At 36.7% G+C, this 21388-nt stretch overlaps 1 protein-coding gene and 1 long non-coding RNA gene across 5 annotated transcripts in view; one reads left to right on the top strand and one right to left on the bottom strand.

Annotated features, from left to right (window-relative positions):
• Positions 1 to 21388, top strand: part of PARD3B (par-3 family cell polarity regulator beta) — a 1099140-nt gene that overhangs the window by 312177 nt on the left and 765575 nt on the right. The gene's annotated exons all lie outside the window — the stretch shown is intronic.
• LOC126932217 (uncharacterized) lies at positions 1856 to 7082 on the bottom strand. Its single transcript, XR_007718137.1, has 3 exons — positions 6983 to 7082; positions 6536 to 6618; positions 1856 to 2309 (listed from the first exon to the last, which is right to left on the bottom strand). It is a non-coding gene; the product is annotated as an uncharacterized LOC126932217 (long non-coding RNA).

The following is a 21388-nucleotide window of genomic DNA, read 5'->3' as shown; positions in this document are numbered from 1 at the left end:
TTTAATAAGTAATGGCACAAATAAGTGTATAATTACAAGTTGTGGTAAATGCTAGGTAGAAAAAGTAAAGGAGTTAGAGTGGATAGAGGAGTTTTATATAAATAGAGTTCAAGAAAACTGAGAGTATACTGGAAGAAAGATGAAGGAATCAGTAGCCAACTATAGGAGGAGGATGGGGATCAAACTAACATGTCTGTGGGAGGAATGTTATGCTGAGACATAAAAGAAGAAATGAAAATAGCAATGGAAAAGCAAGGATTAGAACATTTTTGGTAGACAGAGGAGCATTTGCAAAGATCCTGAGAAAGAGCAGAGCTTGGAGAGTTCAAAATACTGAAAGAAACATTATGAGAATGAAGTAAAGCAGATGAGGGAACAAGTGATGTAAGATGAAGCTTGGAGGGGTAGGTGGAAAGGAACTCAGGAGAGTCAAGAAACTGAAGAGTAAACTGGAAGAAAGATGTGAGGAGCCAACTCTTTCAAGGTCTATATGGAAGTGGTGCTATTCAGTAAGAATGTCTTCTTTAGAGTCCTCATGTGATTGAGATTTTAAAACATATAATACATTATTACTAACTGTGGTCACCATGCAGTTTAGTTCATGTACATTTTTCCTTCCCCCCATTCTTTCTCCCCATTGCTCCATGTTCTGGTACCCACCTTTCTACTCTCTGTATTTGCCTTACTGTGCCTGGCTCATTTCACTTAGCAAAGTACTCTAGTTCCATCTATGTTGTCCCAAAGGATAGAATTTTTCTCTTTTTAAAGGCCGTATGGTATTTCAATGTGTAAACATACCACATTTTCTTTATTCATTCATTTATTGATGAATAGTTAGATTGCTTTCGTATCTTGGCTATTTTTGAATAATGCTGAAATAAACATGGGAGTGCAGATATCTCTTTGACATGTTGATTTCATTTCCTTTGGAAATATATACAGAAGTGGGATTGCTGGATCATATGGTAATTTTTATATTTTTTAGGAAACTCCATACTATTTTCCAAAATGGTTGTACTGATTTACATTCCCACCAATGCTGTACCCAAAGGTTGCCTTTTCTCCGTATCTTCACCAATATTTATCACTTGTCTTTTTTGTAATAGTCATTTTAACACGCAGGAGCTGATATCTCATTGTGGTTTTAATTTGTATTTCTCTGATGATTAGAGATGTTGAGCATTATTTTCATATATATTTTGGTCATTTGTATTTCTTCTTCTGAGAAATGCCTGTTCAGATCCTTTGCCCATTTTTAAATCAAGTTGTTTTCTTTCTGTTGAATTGTTGGAGTTCCCTATATATTTTGAATATTAGCCCCTCATCAGATGGATGGTTTGCAAATATTTTCTCCCAATCTAGGTTGTGTCTTCACTCTGTTGTTTCCTTTGTTGTGCAGAGGAAACAATTTTTAGTTTGATGGGATCCTATTTGTTTATTTTTGCTTTCATTGCCTGTGCTTTTGGAATGCTATCCAATAAATCATTTCCTAGACTGGTATCATGAGGCATTTCCCTTGTTTTCTTCTACTTATAGTTTCAAGTTTTATGTTAGATTTCTTTATTCTTTTGAGTCCATTCTCGAATATGGTGTGAGATAAAAGTTCAATTTCATTTTTCTCCTTGTGAATATGCGGTTTTCCCACCACCATTTATTAAAGAAACTCTACTTATTTCTCATATGGCACCTGTGTGTCATAGATTTCTTTCTGGGATTTCTATCATGTTCATTGGTTGATATGTCTGTTTTATGTCATCCAGTACCATGCTGTTTTGATTATAAGAGCTTTAGGATTTTCTTTTTTAGATCAGAGTGTGTAATGCCTCCAGGTTTTTTGTTTGTTTGTTTGTTTGTTTGTTTGTTTTGCTCAAGATTGGTTTGGTTGTTATGGGTCTTTTCTTGTTCCATATTTGACCCCCCCACTCCACTTTTAAATTTAAAAAAGAATCTCCCACTTACTATCAGTTATTGCTGACGTCACTGAAATTCATATTATTATGTGTTTTGCATCACTGTTTGAATGCTGCATATCAATCACCTGTTGAAACTTGAGCATCTTTTTTCAACTTTCTTCAGTTAATATCATTCAGATTCAAGAAGGCACGTCTTTCTTCAGGAGTTCATAAATTTGCAGCATACATTTTAGCGGAGAGCCTTTATCTAAAAATAACTCTTTATCTTAAGAGTAAATCCTGTTTGTATAAGTCTCTCAAGCTACTGGTGCCTTTATAAGTTGTCTAATGTGGAAGAGAATGTAGAGGAAGGAAAATTTGATTTCTCACCCATCGCTAGGTTCATGGCTGAGGCCCCTGTAAGAAAAGACAGACGAATGAGAAAAAAATCATACAAATTTACTTAATATAAAAGTTTTACATGACATAGGACACTTCATAAGAAAATTAAGATGCAAAAAAACAGAGAGACCTGTGTATTTTTATGCTAAGTTTTATTAAGAAGTTGATAATTATAGAGAAATATGTTTGGACACAGGGAGTATGATCTAATGGAATTAAACTGGGGGACAGGGGTTGAACAAGGCCTACTTGTTCAGATTCTTCTTTATATCTTCAGAGATAAGAATGTTTCTTTCCTCCAAGCATAGGAAGAACACTTCTGGGGAGAAAGTCAGAGAGTGACCGTCTTCGATTTTATAGCCTGCTTCAGGGGAGAAGAGCCAAGGGAAGGTGAGAATGGCCTTCCTGCTTCTGAAGTTTTCTCAAATGTCAAGATGAAATAATTAGAGATTCTGAACCCCATTAAGAGCTCATCCCAAGACAAAAGCTCATCCCAAGACAAACACATCCTTCTACAGATCCTTGATCATCTGAAAGGAGGGTTGGTCCTGAACACTTGGTAATTTGGATTTGTCTTTCAAACTGTGCCTCAATGGAATTTATCTGGGTTCACAGTTCCAAACTTTAAATTATGGTGTAAATGGATACAATAGTGTTTCCATAATATCGTAAATGCATTCAATGGATTCCATAAGTTTGAGTATATATAAATAACATATTTAAACTTAAGGAAACTAGTTAATTGCTCATTTTATCAAATACGTTAATACTATCATATTAACCTTAGTTTTCATCAAATGGTAAAATATCTTTCAAGTTAAAGTACCAGAGAGGATCACCTCAATTGAAAACATGTTCATTGCAGCATTATCCACAATAGCCAAGAGATAGAGACATTCTAGGTATCTACCAATAAAGGAACTGTGGTGTATATACACAATAGAATACTATTCTGCCTTTTTAAGAAAGGAGATTCTGCTGTATGCCGCAACGTGGATGGTCCTGGAGTATATTTTGCTAAATGAAACAAGCCAGAAACAGGAAAATATTGCATGAACTCACTTACCTATGGAATAAAAAAAAAAAGGAAAATGAAATATATAGAGAGAATAAAACAGTGGTTGCCAGAGTTGGGGTGGGGGTGGAAATAGGGAGATATGTAGGTCAAAGGATGCAAAGTAGTAGATGTTTAGTGTGAATAGATCCAAAGATCTAATGTAAAACATAGGGTACATTAATAGTGTATTGTATTTAGGATTTTTGCTAAATGAATAGATTATAGCTGTTCTTGCCGTGTGAGGGGAAATGGTTAACTATGTGAGATGATGGGTATATTAATTTATTCCACAACAGTAACAATTTTACTCTCTACATAGGTGTATATATTATATATACACATATAATATGTAAAATATATAGCAAAATACATATATATCATATAACATCTTGTTATATACCTTCAATATATACAATTTATTTAAAAACACATTTGATTTCAGTTAGAATTTTTAAAAACATTATGTTTCAGAATATTTATTGCTTTTAACGCTCACAAAATTATGCATCATTCTCATATTTCCAATATTCATATGGGTTTTGTCTAAATATTTGAAAAGTAAGAGTTTTTAAGAACTTTTTTATTCTCAAATTTTAGTGAAATTTGAATGTAAAATCTTAGATGTGAATACTTTTGCATGATGTTTATTAAATATACGCTTCAAGGCAAAAAAATGACATTGAAGAGCAAGATTTAATAGCCAGTTTTTTCTTTTCTTTTTCTTGAAGTGAGCAGAATATGCATAGTGATAGGTATGATGAAATTTTATTTAGTGGTATTCGGAAGTATTCGACTATAACAAGTATGTGCTATTCTGTTGTGAATCAAAATTTGGGAAACAAAAACTAGAAACTTTACTCTGCACATATTAGGAGTATAAAAGTAGGTATGTTTTTAGAAATGGATGAGAATAGCCATATACCCCAACATCAAGATCTATGGTCTACAAAGCTAAAAGATGTAAAAGAAATGTGGAGGTTAATATAATAAGAGCACCCTCCCCCATGTATAAAGATCAGACATGCCTATGGCGTACATTGCCATCTGTCAAGATTGGAAAACCTCAGATGTTGCATCTTAAAATATGTACATTTTCTGACATTTGGGTAGAACAATGTAATTTCTTATGAATGAACTTGATTCCTGACATTCAATTGAATGTTAATTTAATTTTGGTGCTAGTATAGCAAGGACTTCCACATTTCATGGTAGTTGAGTTATCCTGGGATTTTTGATGAGTGGGAATAAAAAGGGCCTCCCTTGAAGGCCAGGCAGTGATGGAGACATAAGATAAATTCCTAGCAGTAACAAATCTAGAAAGAAAAGCCCTAGAGCATAATCCACAGCAAATCCTGAAACTCTCTCGCTTTAAGGAATTTCCTGGTGGCCTTAGGGAGGATATTAATGGAACTCTTTAGGCTTAACCTTGTTAAGGGACTGTTATGCGGCTCTTGTTGTTTTCTACTTTAAAGTCAAGAATTTTAAGCAGATTAGAATGAAGAATAGTGCAGTGCAGCATAAAGTTAGCATTATACTGTTAATAACATTCATCTGAATTATTAATTTCTGCCAGGAGTTGCTTTTAAAATAATCAGGATTAACTGTAGAAATACGGATTGTTTTCCCCTTTTTGCTTTTTTATCTGAAGAATAATTTATTATAATTAAGAATACATTATAAAAACAAAAAGGAATCACAGCTATAAAAATGTGTTATATCAATGACTGATTATATTAACGTTCTATAGCTGTCTAATTTCTTAGGCTAAAAAAAAAAAACCAACAACAACAAAGGAAATTGTTTCATTCCAATTGTTGAGCTTTTTGCCCTGTTTAGAACCAGTCAGCTGGAGGACAGTGTTTGTGAGGATTACCAAGAATGGTTAAAACCAAAAGGTGTTGGTTTGCTCGCTCTCTCTTCTGGTGAGAGAGCCATTTGAAATAGCATACAGGCAACGTGACCTGGACGCTGAAGCAGAGCCTGGCAGATGGTACTGCAGGATGGAGAAACTGCTGGCAGATGGCATGGACTATTTGAGCAACAAAGAGACTTTTGGCTACCATTGCTAAGAGTTGGAAAGAAAGAAGATGACAACTTCTCCAGTGCTGCCAGCTTGTATACAGAAAACGTTTTGGCAGAATGGAGACTGGTAAAAGATATTCAATTGTTAACTGCAAGGAAAGAGAAGAGTTGTTGTTATTAAGTTTCCTAAGTGTGCTCCCTCTGGTGTGATTGTAACGTAGTTTCATATGGAAGAGCCCTTTAGAGATCATCTAAACCAACTATGCTGACTGAATATTTGGACACATTCATTCTGTTTTTACAACTGAAAAGATATCTCTTTGAAACATTATTTATAAAAAGTGTAATCCACATTTCTTTTTGATAAGTTAAAAAAGGTCTTTATTGAAGACCTTATTTCCCAGGCTTCACATGTGCAGATTAGCAGTGGTTCTTGTTTAGCAGTGGGCTAAAATAATGTACAGTGAAGTCAGGTTTGGCTTATATGACACAAAAATGTAAAGTTTTCCCTGCAAAGGCTGTGCATAATTGAATCACTGAATCACTTAGGGGGTTATAGTCATTACCACACATCTCCAATTTGTTTTCTGGAGTCTCTGAAGCCACCTATTACAAATAGGCATTTAGTTCCTAATGATTTCATTGGGGGCTGCTACAATTTTTCATTTGTAGCTTGTTTGCCTATTGCTACCTAATATCTCTCTGTCTCTCTTGTACCTCTTATTTGATATTGTGTTTCCAGAATTAATTAATTTAGATGACTTTCACATAGTAACTTTTATCCACAAGTAGTACTTTAAGTGGAAATATATAACTTGGTTTTTCCAAACTAATTAACCTATCAAGAAGGGTATTAAGAAAAATATTTAGGGTTGTTTTAAATGAAATTTAAAGTGGAAATGTATTACTTGAAGTAGAAAAACCAATTCTATATATATTCTTAAAAATTAAATCTCACTGAAGTTTAAATTTTTGCTATCTCAATTATTCAGAAAACTGCTGAGATTTTGGATGTAATTGAAAATGCTACTGAACTGAGATCAAAAGGGATAAGTAAGTTATATTCAGAATAGTGTCACTGGAGATGCGTCTGAGCCACCAAAATTACCATCATAATGATTATTTAACTTTTGAGAAGTACTCTTGGCTTTTGGACTCTTACCTTACATAATTTTCTGTCAGTCCTTATGATCCAGTTTGTCTCAGTCTGTAAAAGAATAGAAGCATCTGATTGGAATTAGGGAGCTGCAGGAGGGAAGGGAAGCATGCCGATAAAACGGGACAGAGACAGCTTCAGATAAGAAAGATCCCATAAAAATTACTCAATTACCAAAGTGAAATGATGGCTTCAGGACTTCAGTGGGGAAAAACTCATTTCAATTGATTCAATTAAGACATTTGAAAGAAGAAATTTCTCAAAAAAAAAAAAATAGCGAAATTTTTGTCACTTAAAGGGCAAATACTAATTTTTTGGAAAATTCATTTAGAAACTTTCACTCCATATTTATATTAGGTAAAGAGGGTCTAAATCATGTATGATTGTTTTCACCAATGAACAATTTTCATAAGTGGGAAATTATGTTTAAAATCTTTGCTTAGAGGAATATACCTTTTTAGTCTACATATGATATCCACTCCCAGCGATAGAGCTCTTTTTCCTTGTCCTCATTTTGGCGATGAGGCTGGTCATGCTGGAAGCACAGTGGAAACCTCTGGGTCACACAAGCCAGGCAGCCCTCATTATGACTTCATCTTACGCAAGTCACATCACTTTACCTCCCTGCACCTCCATTATCTCACCTGGAAAATAAGGGAGTGGCTTTTAATGTCCTTCTTTTATTAACGGCTGAAGCTTTTCCTGTTATTCCAGGGTATAATTTATTAAAAGGAAAAATTGATATTGATTAGCATATATGAATAGGCATTTGATTATCAAGCACTTTATACCCAATTCCACAATTACCACTGGACTCCTTTGCCTTTTAGTACCAGGTTCCTCCTCTGTAAAATGTGAGGGTTGATTTAGGCAGATGGAATCTATAAGGTTTATACTATATCAGAGACTGAATGAGTTTTAGTTAAATTCATGATTCTTTCTTTTTTCTTCTGTCCCCAAGAACCTCTCACTAGGACACTCACATCTGTTCTTGTCACCAGAGCCTCACTTTTTCCCAAACATCCCTTTTCCCCTCTACTATTGCAGAACTTTCCTCTCAGTTCAGCTAAAACCAGGTTCTTGTCACATGACCAGGAAAGATTAGCCTTGGAGACACATAGAAGGATGAGGAACAGAATTTATTGGGCAAAAAGAAAAAAAAATAAATAACACTCAGCAGGGTGAGAGAGAGTACTGCTAGCAGGTTTCTCACCTTAGAGATTGAATCCCAGGGCACCACCCAGGAACTGAAGAAGCCAGGCTCCTCCCAGCTGCAAATGGCGCAAACCTCCTGAGCCTCCACCCCATCCTCCCAGTGTGCAGGTGGGCGTTGTTCAGAGAGAAACAGTCGGCAAAGGGCGGGCTTCATCCGGGACCAGCAGTCTGGTTTTTCAGCCTTCAGGCTGTTTTAGCCTTGAAGGTGGGGTTTCGCTGGGGACCCTTGGCTGTCTCCTGTCTCTATCAATACCTCTTGCCTCCCCTCCCACTGTGATAAAGGCTTTGCACTGTGGGATGAGACACATGAAGCCTTATTCATTGTTGCATCTCCACCTTCCAGCCAGATGCTTGTTGAGTGAATTAATGCAGATACCTCTTGTATCCCTGACTCCCAGTGCCTCATCCTCCACTGGAGACGCCATCCTTGCATCACCTTTCTTACACTGGTGAGGAGTCGAACCCTCAGCCCCTGTGGTTTGAGACCCCCAAACCCCTTCTGGTATCAAGACAGGCATCAGGATATGGGAAAACTCCTCATTCTCATTCTCAGACACCAGGCATTACGAATCGGAATTTCAGCCTCTTTTCCCATAGAAGCAATATTTACAATTGTTGCAGCTTTGGTATTTTAATATAAATACAGTGTGAGTTAGAACTTTGGTTGCCTGGCTAAGTAATCTAGCCATTATTTACAACACAATGTTGTTTCTTTGGAAATTTATGTTCTGGGTCCCAAGTAACTGATTTGCAAATAAACTTTGGTAAGACAGTCCATTTGTAGTTTGCGAATGGCCTTTAGGCCGTATAGATAGAAAAGTATACTGGGATAAGTGTGGATCTCAACGTGTATGAAATTTTCAGTGCCTCAAAGACAGATTTTTAGTGTATGACAAAAGACAGAGTATTCCCTAATAAGCCTTTGAGTTTTCCCACAGACACCGATTTTCATGTTAAGAAAAATCTTTTCAGAACACATCCACAAGAGCAAGGTAAAGCTGAATTTTATGAAAATTGAATTTGAACAAGGGCTTTATTATTGCAAACTTTGTCAATCCCCATTGTTTATAATTCCAAAAAAAATTTAAGTGGATCATTTTCATTTAAGCTGTCATCTGTGTTTTCATTTTCCATGGGGGTGTTCCTTTCATTGTGATAGCGCTTCACTGGGGAGATTGTTTGATTGCCAATAGACTCTTTCCTATTCTGTCTTTATACTTCCACTTTCCTGTATCTTAAAGTCACCATCGTCATTTGCCTGGAGGACGATAGCATACTCCTAAGCCATTCCTGTACTTCTGTCCTTGCCCTGCCCCGTGCCAGATTCACATATGGAAGTCAAAGGGAGCTTTACAATGGGACCCATTTTTTTCCCCATGATAAAACCATCCAGTCACAATTAATTGACTTATATTAAAATGTAAACTTCTTACCTGGGACTTGAAAAGCCCCAAATGATCTGGCCCTTTTGTCTTCTCTAATTCAGCATGAAGCACAACCTCCTTTTGACTCAGCATGTCCCAGCTAAATTGACTTTTTTTAATTGCTTGACCACCCAACATCCTTTCTTGATAGAACTAATGCAGTGGCTGTTTGTTTGACTCCCAGAATCTTTCTTAGAATTAAAAGTGTCCACGCAAAGTTCCCTATTCAAAGAGTGCTTCTCTGACCATCTTATCTAGTACTAGTCTAATATTAAACTTATCACCTTCATCTTTCTCCCATTTAACGATGTTTTGTTATCCTCTTGGCATTCGTTACTATCTGAACTAATTTTATTTATGGGCTTCAGGTCTATCTCCCACTTTTGAATGGGACCTTTGAGACAGAGGACATTGTCTGATTTCCTTACCTCCCTATACCTGGTGCTTAGAGGAGTGTCTCGCACTTTACAGACACATATGTAAGTGAGTGCTTTGATAGATTACTGGCCTCTATGCATTACATACCAATAACACGCTTCTGATGTGATAATAAAAAAATGCCACCAGACATCGTCCCTGGTTGAGAAATGTGATATACAGCAAGAACAAAACAATCCCATCAAAAAGTGGGCTAAGGACATTTGAATAGACAATTCTCAAAAGAAGATACACAAATGGCCAAGAAACAGATGAAGAAATGCTCAACATCACTAATTATCAGGGAAATGCAAATCAAAACCACGATATGATATCATACCACCTCACTCCTGCAAGAATGGCCATAATAAAAAAATAATAGATGTTGGCGTGGATATGGTGAAAAAAGAACACTTTTACACTGTTGGGGAAAATGTGAACTAGTACAACCACTATGGAAAACTGTGTGGAAATTTCTTAAAGAACTAAAAGATCTACCGTTTGATCCAGAAATCCCACTCCTGGGCATCTACCCAGAGGAAAAGAAGTCATTATACAAAAAAGATATTTGCGCACACATTTATAGCAGCACAATTTGCAATTGGAAAAAAAATGGAGCCAGTCCAAATACCCATCAATCAATGAATGGATAAAGCAAATGTGGTATATATATACCATGGAATACTACTCAGCTATAAAAAGGAATGAAATGGCCGGGCGCGGTGGCTCACGCCTGTAATCCCAGCACTTGGGGAGGCCGAGGCGGGCGGATCACAAGGTCAGGAGATCGAGACCACGGTGAAACCCTGTCTCTACTAAAAATACAAAAAATTAGCCGGGCGCGGTTGTGGGCGCCTGTAGTCCCAGCTACTCGGGAGGCTGAGGCAGGAGAATGGCGTGAACCCGGGAGGCGGAGCTTGCAGTGAGCTGAGATCGCGCCACTGCACTCCAGCCTGGGCGACAGAGCGAGACTCCATCTCAAAAAAAAAAAAAAAAAAAAAAAGGAATGAAATAATGGCATTCACAGCAATCTGAATGGGATTGGAGACCATTATTCTAAGTGAAGTAACTCAGGAGTGGAAAACCAAACATTGTATGTTCGCATTCAGAAGTGGGAGCTATGAGGACACACAAGCCTAAGAATGATACAATGGACTTTGGGGACTTGGGGGAAGGGGTGGGAGGCGGGTGAGGGATAATAGACTACACCTTGGGTACAGTGTACACTGCTCAGGTGATGGGTACAGTAAGATCTCGGAAATCACCACCAAAGAACTTATTCATGTAACCAAACACTACCTGTTCCCCAAAAACCTATTGAAAGAAAAATAGTGATATAGAAGAAGAGTAAATCACAAGATTAGTGTTTTAGAATAGAAAGAGTAAAAATGATGCAGGGAATCCATTTTCACCATTTATAAGCTACATGGACCTATGCTCTTGTTGCTTAACCTTTCAACCTTGGTTATGAGTTACTGTAAGGATTAAATGAAGACCTTGCTTTCAGGACAGATCCTGCCTGTGGCCAGAGCTAGCCTCCCAATCCACCTGCTTCCCATTCATCCTCATTGTGTACCTTCACTGCAGGCTTGTACCAGAGCATTGTCATGTCCTGTGTAACACTAGGTTCTTTGAGATGCTCAGTATTTCTAGCATTTTGCCATATTATTTTATTTCACTATTTTTGATTGGTCATTACTCATATCCAGTGGAGAAAGAATGAATCTCAAGATGTGGCATGGTAGAATGCTAACAGCAAAATAGATCCACAGAGTTCAAAATCCATTTCCACCATTTATTGTTAATAACTCTGTGACTATATGTTCTGGTTGCTTATTCTCTGTGAGCTTTTTTTGTGAGTTATTGTGAGGGTTAAATGATATAAATGAAACACTAAAATAGAGATGGGTCCATAGTTAGTATTTAATATATGTGACCTGTCTTCCCTCCCTTTTCTTAAATTTCCCAAGCCATGTATACATACACACACAAGTATATTTATCCATACATATCTGGGTAATCATTCAATTATTTGTTCATTAAAAAAATGTATTGACCTCCTACTTATTAGGTGCCAGCACTGTTCTGGATTCTGGAGTTGGAACAACAACAAAAAAATACAGTCAACAGCAGTCATTAACAGTTATGATTTTAGATTATGTTCTCTGATGAGTTGTATATGCGATTAAAAGATATATATGTATGTATACATATATATATACACATACATATATATGTGTATTTAAATCACCCTATTAACAGTAAATTCAGTAATCATTTGAAATAATGTATTATAAAATATTGTCATAATCTCACCAGTTTGGGAGGCCAAGGTGGGCGTATCACTTGAGGTCAGGAGTTTGAGACCAGCCTAGCCAACATGGTAAAACCCTGTCTCTACTAAAAATACAAAAATTAGCTGAGCATGGTGGTGGGCACCTGTAATCCTAACTACTCAGGAGGCTGAAGCAGGAGAATCGCTTGAACCCGGGATGCAGAGGTTGCAGTAAGCCAAGATCATACCACTGCACTCCCGCCTGGGCGATCATAGTGAATGATGCTCTGTGGCAAAAAAATAAAATAAAATTGTCCTTATCAAAACAGTGCTTTCCCACCATTTGATAAAGCATTTGTTGATTTTTTTTTTTCAGAAACACAAATGCAAAATATTGAAAGCCTGAACTTTTGACCTAATTAGCTTTTGAGTTTTTAGCCCTGACAAATCTGAGTGATTTAGGCATAAAACAAAATAAAATAAAGCAAAAAGCAGCTTTTTAACTTGATAATTCTTTCTGGCTTGTTGCACTTCTCAACACCTTCAACTCTCAAATTAGTGCTTGAGGTCTGCATTGGTGGCTACATACATTTCTGCATTGTTGTGTCTTCCAGTCTGAAAATATCTGGGTTGGAATGAATTTCCTCTCAGGGAAATGGGCGAAAATAACTTTTTGCAAAACATGACTGCATCATCCCTGAGCACCATTACAACAGGCTTAATGGGCTGTAATAGTATTTTTATTATCTTATAACTTCAGTTCCCTTAACGTGTTTGAAGGTCTTTAAAATGCACCTTTGAGCATTGTTCCATGTGCTTTGTGTCCCTTGAATAAATATTATACCCCTATTGACTTTTTAATTTTGAAATTTGATAACAGTAATGAAAGAGAAATCCCTGACCATTTTATATGTTTTGCCACTTCATTTCATATAGCTTCTTTCCCTTTCTGGGGATGTATTTAGCAGACATTTCTCTGTTTTGAATGGGTGTTATTTGGTTGTTAAAAAAAAAAAAAAAAAAAAAAAAAAAAAAACTAAATCCCATCACTGCCTGTTAATCTTTAACTGTTCTTTAACTGTTGCTATGAGCCAAACGGGAAGTGTTTGAAATGTTGGAACTGACTAACCTAGACCTTCTACTGTAAAAAGTATGGGAGAGGAAGCAGTGTCTTGGGCTGGCAAGGAATCCTTATGGACTAGATCTCAGAGATTGATGCAGTAGGGCCTGAGGGGCTGTGAGTGTTCCCTGAGAGAAACATCCTAGGTACCATCCTGCTTAGGGCATTGAACATTGTGAAAAATGTCTGTACATCTCACTTCCAGGGTAGTGAAGGGCCTATGTGAATGACTTCATACAAGTCTCTATAAAGTAAGTCATGGCCAGTCTGAGCTCTATAAATAGACAGGGACCGTGCTTAACTGTCAGTGAACCTGAAATATTTTCATACCTGTTATTTGTTATTGAGGATTTATTATGAGCCAAAGATAGTGTGCAGTACTTTTAAAATTTTATTTAATCTTCACCACAATTCCACTAAGTTAATATTAGTGCCATTATCTTTATTTTATAAATGAAGGACTGATTCATAAAGCTTATATAATTTACATATGGTCCCAATACCTGTAAGTAGTGGAGCTACATTAGAAGGATGTTGTACATAATATATGAGGTTTAAAAATTATCCATACCCGGAACAGAACAGAGCCCTCAGAAATAATGCCACACATCTACAACCATCTGATCTTTGACAAACCTGACAAAAACAAGAAATGGGGAAAGGATTCCCTATTTAATTAATGGTGCTGGGAAAACTGGCTACCCATATGTAGAAAGCTGAAACTGGATCCCTTCCTTACACCTTTTAGAAAAATTAATTCAAGATGGATTAAAGACATTAGACCATAAAATCCTAGACATTAAACCATAAAAACCCTAGAAGAAAACCTAGGCAGTACCATTCAGGACATAGGTATGGGCAAGGACTTCGTGTCTAAAACACCAAAAGCAATGGCAACAAAAGTCAAAACAGACAAATGGGATCTAATTAAACTAAAGAGCTTCTGCACAGCAAAAACTACCTTCAGAGTGAACAGACAACCTACAGAATGGGAGAAAATTTTTGCAATCTACTCATCTGACAAAGGGCTAATATCCAGAACCTACAAAGAACTCAAACAAATTTACAAGAAAAAAACAACCCCATCAAAAAGTAGGTGAAGGATATGAGCAAACACTTCTCAAAAGAAAACATTTATACAGCCAACAGACACATGAAGAAATGCTCATCATCATTGGCCATCAGAGAGATGCAAATCAAAACCACATTGAGATACCATCTCACACCAGTTAGAATGGCGATCATTAAAAAGTCAGGAAACAACAGGTGCTGGAGAGGATGTGGAGAAACAGGAACACTTTTACACTGTTGGTGGGACTGTAAACTAGTTCAACCATTGTGGAAGACAGTGTGGTGATTCCTCAAGGATTTAGAACTAGAAATACCATTTGACCCAGCCATCCCATTACTGGGCATATACCCAAAGGATTATAAATCATGCTGCTGTAAAGACACATGCACAAGTATGTTTATTGCAGCACTATTCACAATAGCAAAGGCTTGGAACCAACCCAAATGTCCATCAGTGATAGACTGGATTAAGAAAATGTGGCACATATACACCATGGAATACTATGCAGCCATAAAAAAGGATGAGTTCATGTCCTTTGTAGGGACATGGATGCAGCTGGAAACCATCATTCTGAGCAAACTATCGCAGGTAAAAAAAAAACAAACACTGCATGTCGTCACTCATAGGTGGGAATTGAACAATGAGAACGCTCGGACACAGGAAAGGGGAACATCACACAGTGGCTCCTGTCATGGGGTGGGAGGAGAGGGGAGGGATAGCATTAGGAGATATACCTAATGTAAATTATGAGTTAATGGGTGCAGCACACCAACATGGCACATGTATACATATGTAACAAACCTGCACGTTGTGCACATGTACCATAGAACTTTAATAATAATAATAATAATAAAATCCATACCCTGCCTTAGTTGTAGAATTTTAAAACTAGAAAAATTTTGGAAATTATGCAGTCTTCCTCCACTATCACCAGTATTTCAGATGAGGAAGACCATGAAACCTGGAGAATTTGAGTTTCCTTCCAATACCCTGATCAAGCTCTGCTACTTTAACAACTTCATGGGAGGAACTCTACTTTTAGTGAATTACACATTAATATCACTTTTTACTGTCGTTGTCATACATACTTTAGATTTAAATAGGTCATGAATGTAGCATATTTAAGTTCATAACTTAGTTTCTTAATCTGTTGAGCTGGAGAGCATTGCATGAGGCAGGATTGAGTGGGACTAGTTGAGTTGAGATGATCTGTCTGGACTCTGCATTTGTGGTGGAGATCCCATGCGATGGCAGTTAGGTAGAAAGCACATACAACTTTGGTGGTTGACAATTTGTATTTAAAAACCAACAACACGGAATCAGGTGTTATACTTATCCATCCAACTACCTCTGAAATACATGAAGTTATATATATTTTAAAAGGTAAAATAAGATATTCCCTGTATCTGACCTGTGTCTAATACAAACTTCGTAGGCTGTTTGAGGTTGATATATTTTTTCCTTTTAAGGATTTTTGTTGCTATCAGTTATCTAGTTTATACAGATCAAATAAGATTTGCGAAAGCAAGGAGGTATTATATGGTATGGTTTTTATGGGGCTCTATAGCCCTATTATAGATGGGTCTTTTTGGTCTTCTTGGTTCATTTCATAGTTTTTAAAACTTACGTGTGGAATCCACTTGAAGAACATGTTAAAAGATTCACATTTAGAAATTCTGGAGTGGGGCCCAGGACTGTTCCTTTGCTCCTCCTTGCCTAGCACCCCTGGAGATTTTTGATATGAGTGATTAGTAAACTTTGACAAGCACAGAGTTACAGGTAGAATTGTGCTTCTAATCTTTCTAAGAAAAAGATACCTCTGATGATCTTTCATGTAAGAAAGAAATATTTAGCTTATTAGACCACTGATAATTTCTGGGTTTTGCCAAACATAAAATTAGAGCCTTAAAGATTGTATTTGTCTGTCTTTACAGAGATTATATTTAGGAATACCTAGGAACCTAGGGAAACAAAGTATTTCAGTGACTTCTTTGATGCAGTATGAGGTTTTCCTTTTAATGTAGATAGTTTATTTTTGTTGGCTGTGATTCTTTTTATGCAGTCTTTTTACATTGGGCTGAGACATGGAGGTGATGAATATTTTTCTTATCTAGGATCAAAGAATACTGAAAATAGAGGAAAAAAATATGGGTATTCAGTCTCATTGCTACCCTTAACTTTTGGATATTCCTGCCTTGCTCCCCTTAAGTGTTTTGGAATTGTTTCAAAGATATGTGTCTGGTGTTTTTAATGTTTTGTTTATAATTAAATATCAGAATATCCTTGTTTCCACAGTGGCTGCAGGTGAGTGATATCCAGTCAATTACCAGTTTTCTGTTACCTTAGCCACTGGTCAGCATAGTGTTTTCTGATAGGGTTATACCTAATGTGAGAACAGGATGCAGAGGCCACTCATTCCTCCTTTCTATCCTCTGAGACTTACCTAGGCATACTAGTGAAACAGGTATTTGTTTTCTCTGGATAACACTCCATTTGCCCTCCATTTCTCTGTCTCTCTCTTGCTCTTTTCCAAGGCCCCCAGTATAAGCGTTTTGGCTGGGGTGGCAGAGAAAGTCCCCTTAGGTTGAGAAGCCAGTAAACTTAAGTATGCTGTCAGGCTTCAAGCCAAATAAAGTGCTGAGCATGACAATTAATTGGATAACTACCAGAATACCTCTTACTGTAACTATAATTCAGAATATCCCTAGCTGAAGTTAAAAAAAAATGATGTTAATTAATTTGAAAGTTGCTAAGAGTCCCTATCAAATGCCTGTGCTCTGTTTGCATGCTAGGTTTTGGCATTGTGAGCAAGAGAAGAGACTGATAGTGAAGCTCTATCCTTCTGCTAGGGATTTAATACTCTTGACAAGCCAGGAAATAGGTGGTCATGTCTCCATCTCAAAGATGAGGAGAATGAAATGCTCAGGGTAAGCGTTTCAAGCCAGAGCTGTCCTGGTTGATTACGGTCATCTGATCACTTTGCTAAGTAAAATAGGAAGATGAGGACACATGTTGAAGAGTTTGCAAGAAGAGCAAATAATTAAATATGCTCTTTTATGCTCTATGAAATTAACTTGGAAATTTTGTTGCATTTCAGTTGAATAAAAATAATACACAAATATGAGTTGGTTTTTTAAAGTGAATAAAGAGGTACACATAATGTTTCCTTTGTATCTTTTGAATATTTTATTTGAAAACTAGTTAAATTCGCTTAAATACCCATTTGTTTTTGGTTTCAGGGATTTTTATGTTTGTTTTGAGATCCTCGGCAACAAATTATATTTACAGAAATGTGAGATTGCCTGTCTATTATTAAGACATTTTAAATTGTTTGAAAACATTTTTAAAACATAATAAAATATTTATGCTTTTTAATTTTGTATCATCAAATCCAAACCCCAACTCCTTATGTTTTAACGTATGATCATACATGTATCTGAATATTGGGACATTAAAGTTTAAGGAAATGCAATTTGCAATAATGACTTTAGATGTTCTTCCTGGCTCTCCTTAATTTTAGGCCCAAAGTTATTTTCCTAGCTGTATTCTCATTAATTGTTTAGTATTTTACTGCTTATTTTTGTGTTTTTACATTACAGAGATATTTGTAGACTGTTCATGAATTGTAATTCTGTTTTTAAATAACCCCCTTTTGGGGACTTTGTGTGAATTTCCCTTGATTTATTGTAGACTATAAACAACTCGACAGACTCTATTGTTTGAATAAAAAATACTAATCATGTCATATTTCTGCATCATATCCTGATTTATCCTTCAATTTTAACTTTAGAAGTAGCTTCCTCTTTGTTTTCCTGAGCTGAAGGCAGAATTCAGAACACTTAGAACAATGTATGAGACAGAATAACATTTTCAATGCGGGGAAAAAAGTTCAATTTTAATCCCTTCTCACGTTATCTTTTCTATTTTTTAAACATGAAGTGCTAGAAAAGTAAATAATGATATGAATGATTTTTTTTCTTTAGAAAATCAACTGTCAATTAGCTAATGAATATTCTTTTTAATCAGTGTTAATTGACAAATTTCCTGCACTTACAAACTCACTGCTTGCATAATAGTTTCATTTTGACTCTTCCTGATTTCCCTTTTATGTGTTGGTAGTCCTGTTGGGTGTAATTCTGCATTATTTTCTAAGTTCCCTCGTCTGGAGCTAGATGGAGCTATGAGATCTTTTGTAAATGTATACAAGGCCAGTGGCTCTTCTTCATCTACTTGTGGCATTAAGTTGATTAAAACCCCATTTTAAAGCCTTCTTGTCCCTTTATTCTGAAAGAGAGCATGGAAGAGAAAGCCTGAATGTCTAAAACACAGTCAGTAAAATGGACAATCACACAGTTCTTTAATTATCATTTGTTACTGAGCAGCTCAAAAAACAAAACCCCAAACTCCCAAAACCAAAACAAAGAAAAACACCCAGCTACATATGTACCCATTCTTAACACTATTGGCTCAAAACTAGATTAAATGTGTTTTCATTAAAAATATAATTATTTTTGTTTTGTTTTCCAAAAGATTATAATTATCTCAGAAATCCACAAAATACAGAAAATGACGGGAAAAGCATATGGCAATTGTTTTAGGACTTATCTGCCAAATTTTATATACACACATTTTATAGATAGATGCATCTATAGATAGTTATGTGTATAATATACATGTAATATATATGTATGCATATAATTATATAAAAATGTAGAAAATATTTCACGAGGAAGGATTAAAAGTTTCGCTTAAAATGTTTTGGATAAAACGGCGTCTTCAGTTTCCCTGTATATAGGGACATTTAGATGATCTCGTCACTGTATCTTATCCATGTCTACAGAGCACTTTGGGGGGAAAGTATTCATTTTTTGTGTTTGTTTAGTTGTTTGCTTAGCTTTTTATTGAGCTAGCTATGCAGTTTTCTTGACTTGTTATTCAGTGTGTTGACGTCCTAAGAGATGTGCCCAGATTGCTGTCATACTGCTTAGTATCTGTTAGGACAGAAGTTGTCAAAGGTCATCTACTTACTTTGAGAATCTAATTGTAATAAATTCTTCTGTGTGTTTCTCTAATTGGATTAACTTTAGCTCTGTGCTGTTCACGTATTTGGGCAATTGTATGAATAATTTTCATTTACCTAATTGGGCAGATACTGCATAAACCAAATACTTATTTGAACTCTACACTGTCTTGCTTTTTAAGTTACTTGTAGGCTTTACTCTTGAGTCTTTTACTGGGAATTGTATCTTCTTAAACTTTAATGTCCCTCTGTATTCTGTTCTTATTTGCTTCTCAAATCTAGAGAGGAGTAAACAGTATTTTAAACAATTTCTAAAGAAGTAAGGGGTAGGGAGGTGGTTCTTGATTTGGCTTTAATAAGCACTTCCCTTGAAGAAAGAGCATTTTACTAATCTAACTATTAGGTAAGTAAAAACATAAAGATAATTATAATGCAATGATTATTAAATAACTAGTAGATAATTAGCAGATAAACAGAGGTGTTACATGTGAAAGATCTGAGCAGTGAAACTCTGCATAAGGAGGACAGACACTAAAGCGTATATGCTTTACAGGCAGAATATTGTTCAAGATCTACTTTTTCTTGCTTTACACACATTTTGACTAGGCTTCATTCTCAGACTTTTACCCTAAAGAGGACTTGAATGCCATTCAGTCCTCACAACAGTAATATATATCGAAAGCTGTTTTCCCTGTCTTAGCAGGCGGGGCGACTATAGCTCAGAGAGTCCAAGCCCCAGGTCTGAAATTGGGAGATTTAGACTCGATTGTCTGTTTCTCAAGCCGGTGATGTCCTCAGCCATTCATTATTCGTCTGTCCCCCGGACACTTCATCACCCATCCCCAGGACTTTCCTAAGCACGTATTTTGTGCCAGACACTCTTTTAAGTTGCTGACCATTTAATGGTATGTGAGACTAATGAGGTCTGTGCATTCATAGAATACAAATTCTTTTGAGAGGAGGCAAACAGTACATGAGATGGAACAATAAAACAACAGGAAATTACAATGTAGTAATAAAGAAGCAGGATGATGTGTGAGTGGCTGGAAACAGCACCGGGTAAGGTTGATCAGGGAATGTCTGTCTGCAGAAGTTACACCTGAGTCCACATAATGATTCTAGCTGCAAATAAGAGAACGAAAATGTAGTAGGCATCTGGCAGTGAGAGAAGAGGGAGGGTAATAGTAAAAAAGAAGGGCAGATAGAAATAAAACTAATGGCCATGTGCGGTGGCTCACGCCTGTAATCCCAGCACTTTGGGAGGCTGAGGCGAGCGGATCATTTGAGGTCAGGAGTTCGAGAACAGCCTGGTTAATGTCATGAAACCCTATCTCTACTAAAAATACAAAAATAAACTGGGTGTGATGGCAGGCGCCTGTAATCCCAGCTACTTGGGAGGTTGAGGCAGGAGAATTGCTTGAACCCGGGAGCAGAGGTTGCAGTGAGCCAAGATTGCGCCATCACACTCCAGCCTGAGCGATGAGTAAAACTCTGTCTCAAAACAACAACCACAACAAAACAAAGCAAAACAAAAAACAAAACTAAGTTATGGGAGCTCTAGTTTTAGGAACAATGAATGGCCCCTTTCAGCACATACCTCTCTCGTGACAGCCCTATATTACATCAGGGTACTTTAACTGATGCTCATGATGCTTAAAATGATTTATACAAAAAGATACGTGAATTCTGTTTTAAAAAGTAAGCAGTTGTGAACAATTTTAGGAAAAGTACAACATTTGAAATAAGTTTTGATGCTTAAAATGGGTAAAAAACCGGCCGGGCGCGGTGGCTCACGCCTGTAATCCCAGCGCTTTGGGAGGCCGAGGCGGGCGGATCACAAGGTCAGGAGATCGAGACCACGGTGAAACCCCGTCTCTACTAAAAATACAAAAAATTAGCCGGGCGTGGTTGTGGGCGCCTGTAGTCCCAGCTACTCGGGAGGCTGAGGCAGGAGAATGGCGTGAACCCGGGAGGCGGAGCTTGCAGTGAGCCGAGATCGCGCCACTGCACTCCAGCCTGGGCGACAGAGCGAGACTCCGTCTCAAAAAAAAAAAAAAAAAAAAAAAAAAAAGGGTAAAAAACCATTAGTAAAACATTTACCTCCAAAGGCAATTACAATATTGGGGATGACAGAGAAGGGAAGCCTAACTGTAACATTTGTATTTCTTAGTTTTTAAAAGACATCCAGTACATATGGATATACAAGGTGGGGTAAAGTTTTCTGTTATTTTTTTTTAATTGAGGTTTAATTGACAAACAAAAGGCACAGGTTTTATATGAACAGCTTGATGAGTTTTAACAAATGTAATCACATGT

This window comes from Macaca thibetana, chromosome 12 (genome assembly GCF_024542745.1).
Source record: "Macaca thibetana thibetana isolate TM-01 chromosome 12, ASM2454274v1, whole genome shotgun sequence".
Classification (NCBI taxonomy): Eukaryota; Metazoa; Chordata; class Mammalia; order Primates; family Cercopithecidae; genus Macaca; species Macaca thibetana.
This window is presented reverse-complemented; position numbering and strand designations above follow the sequence as displayed.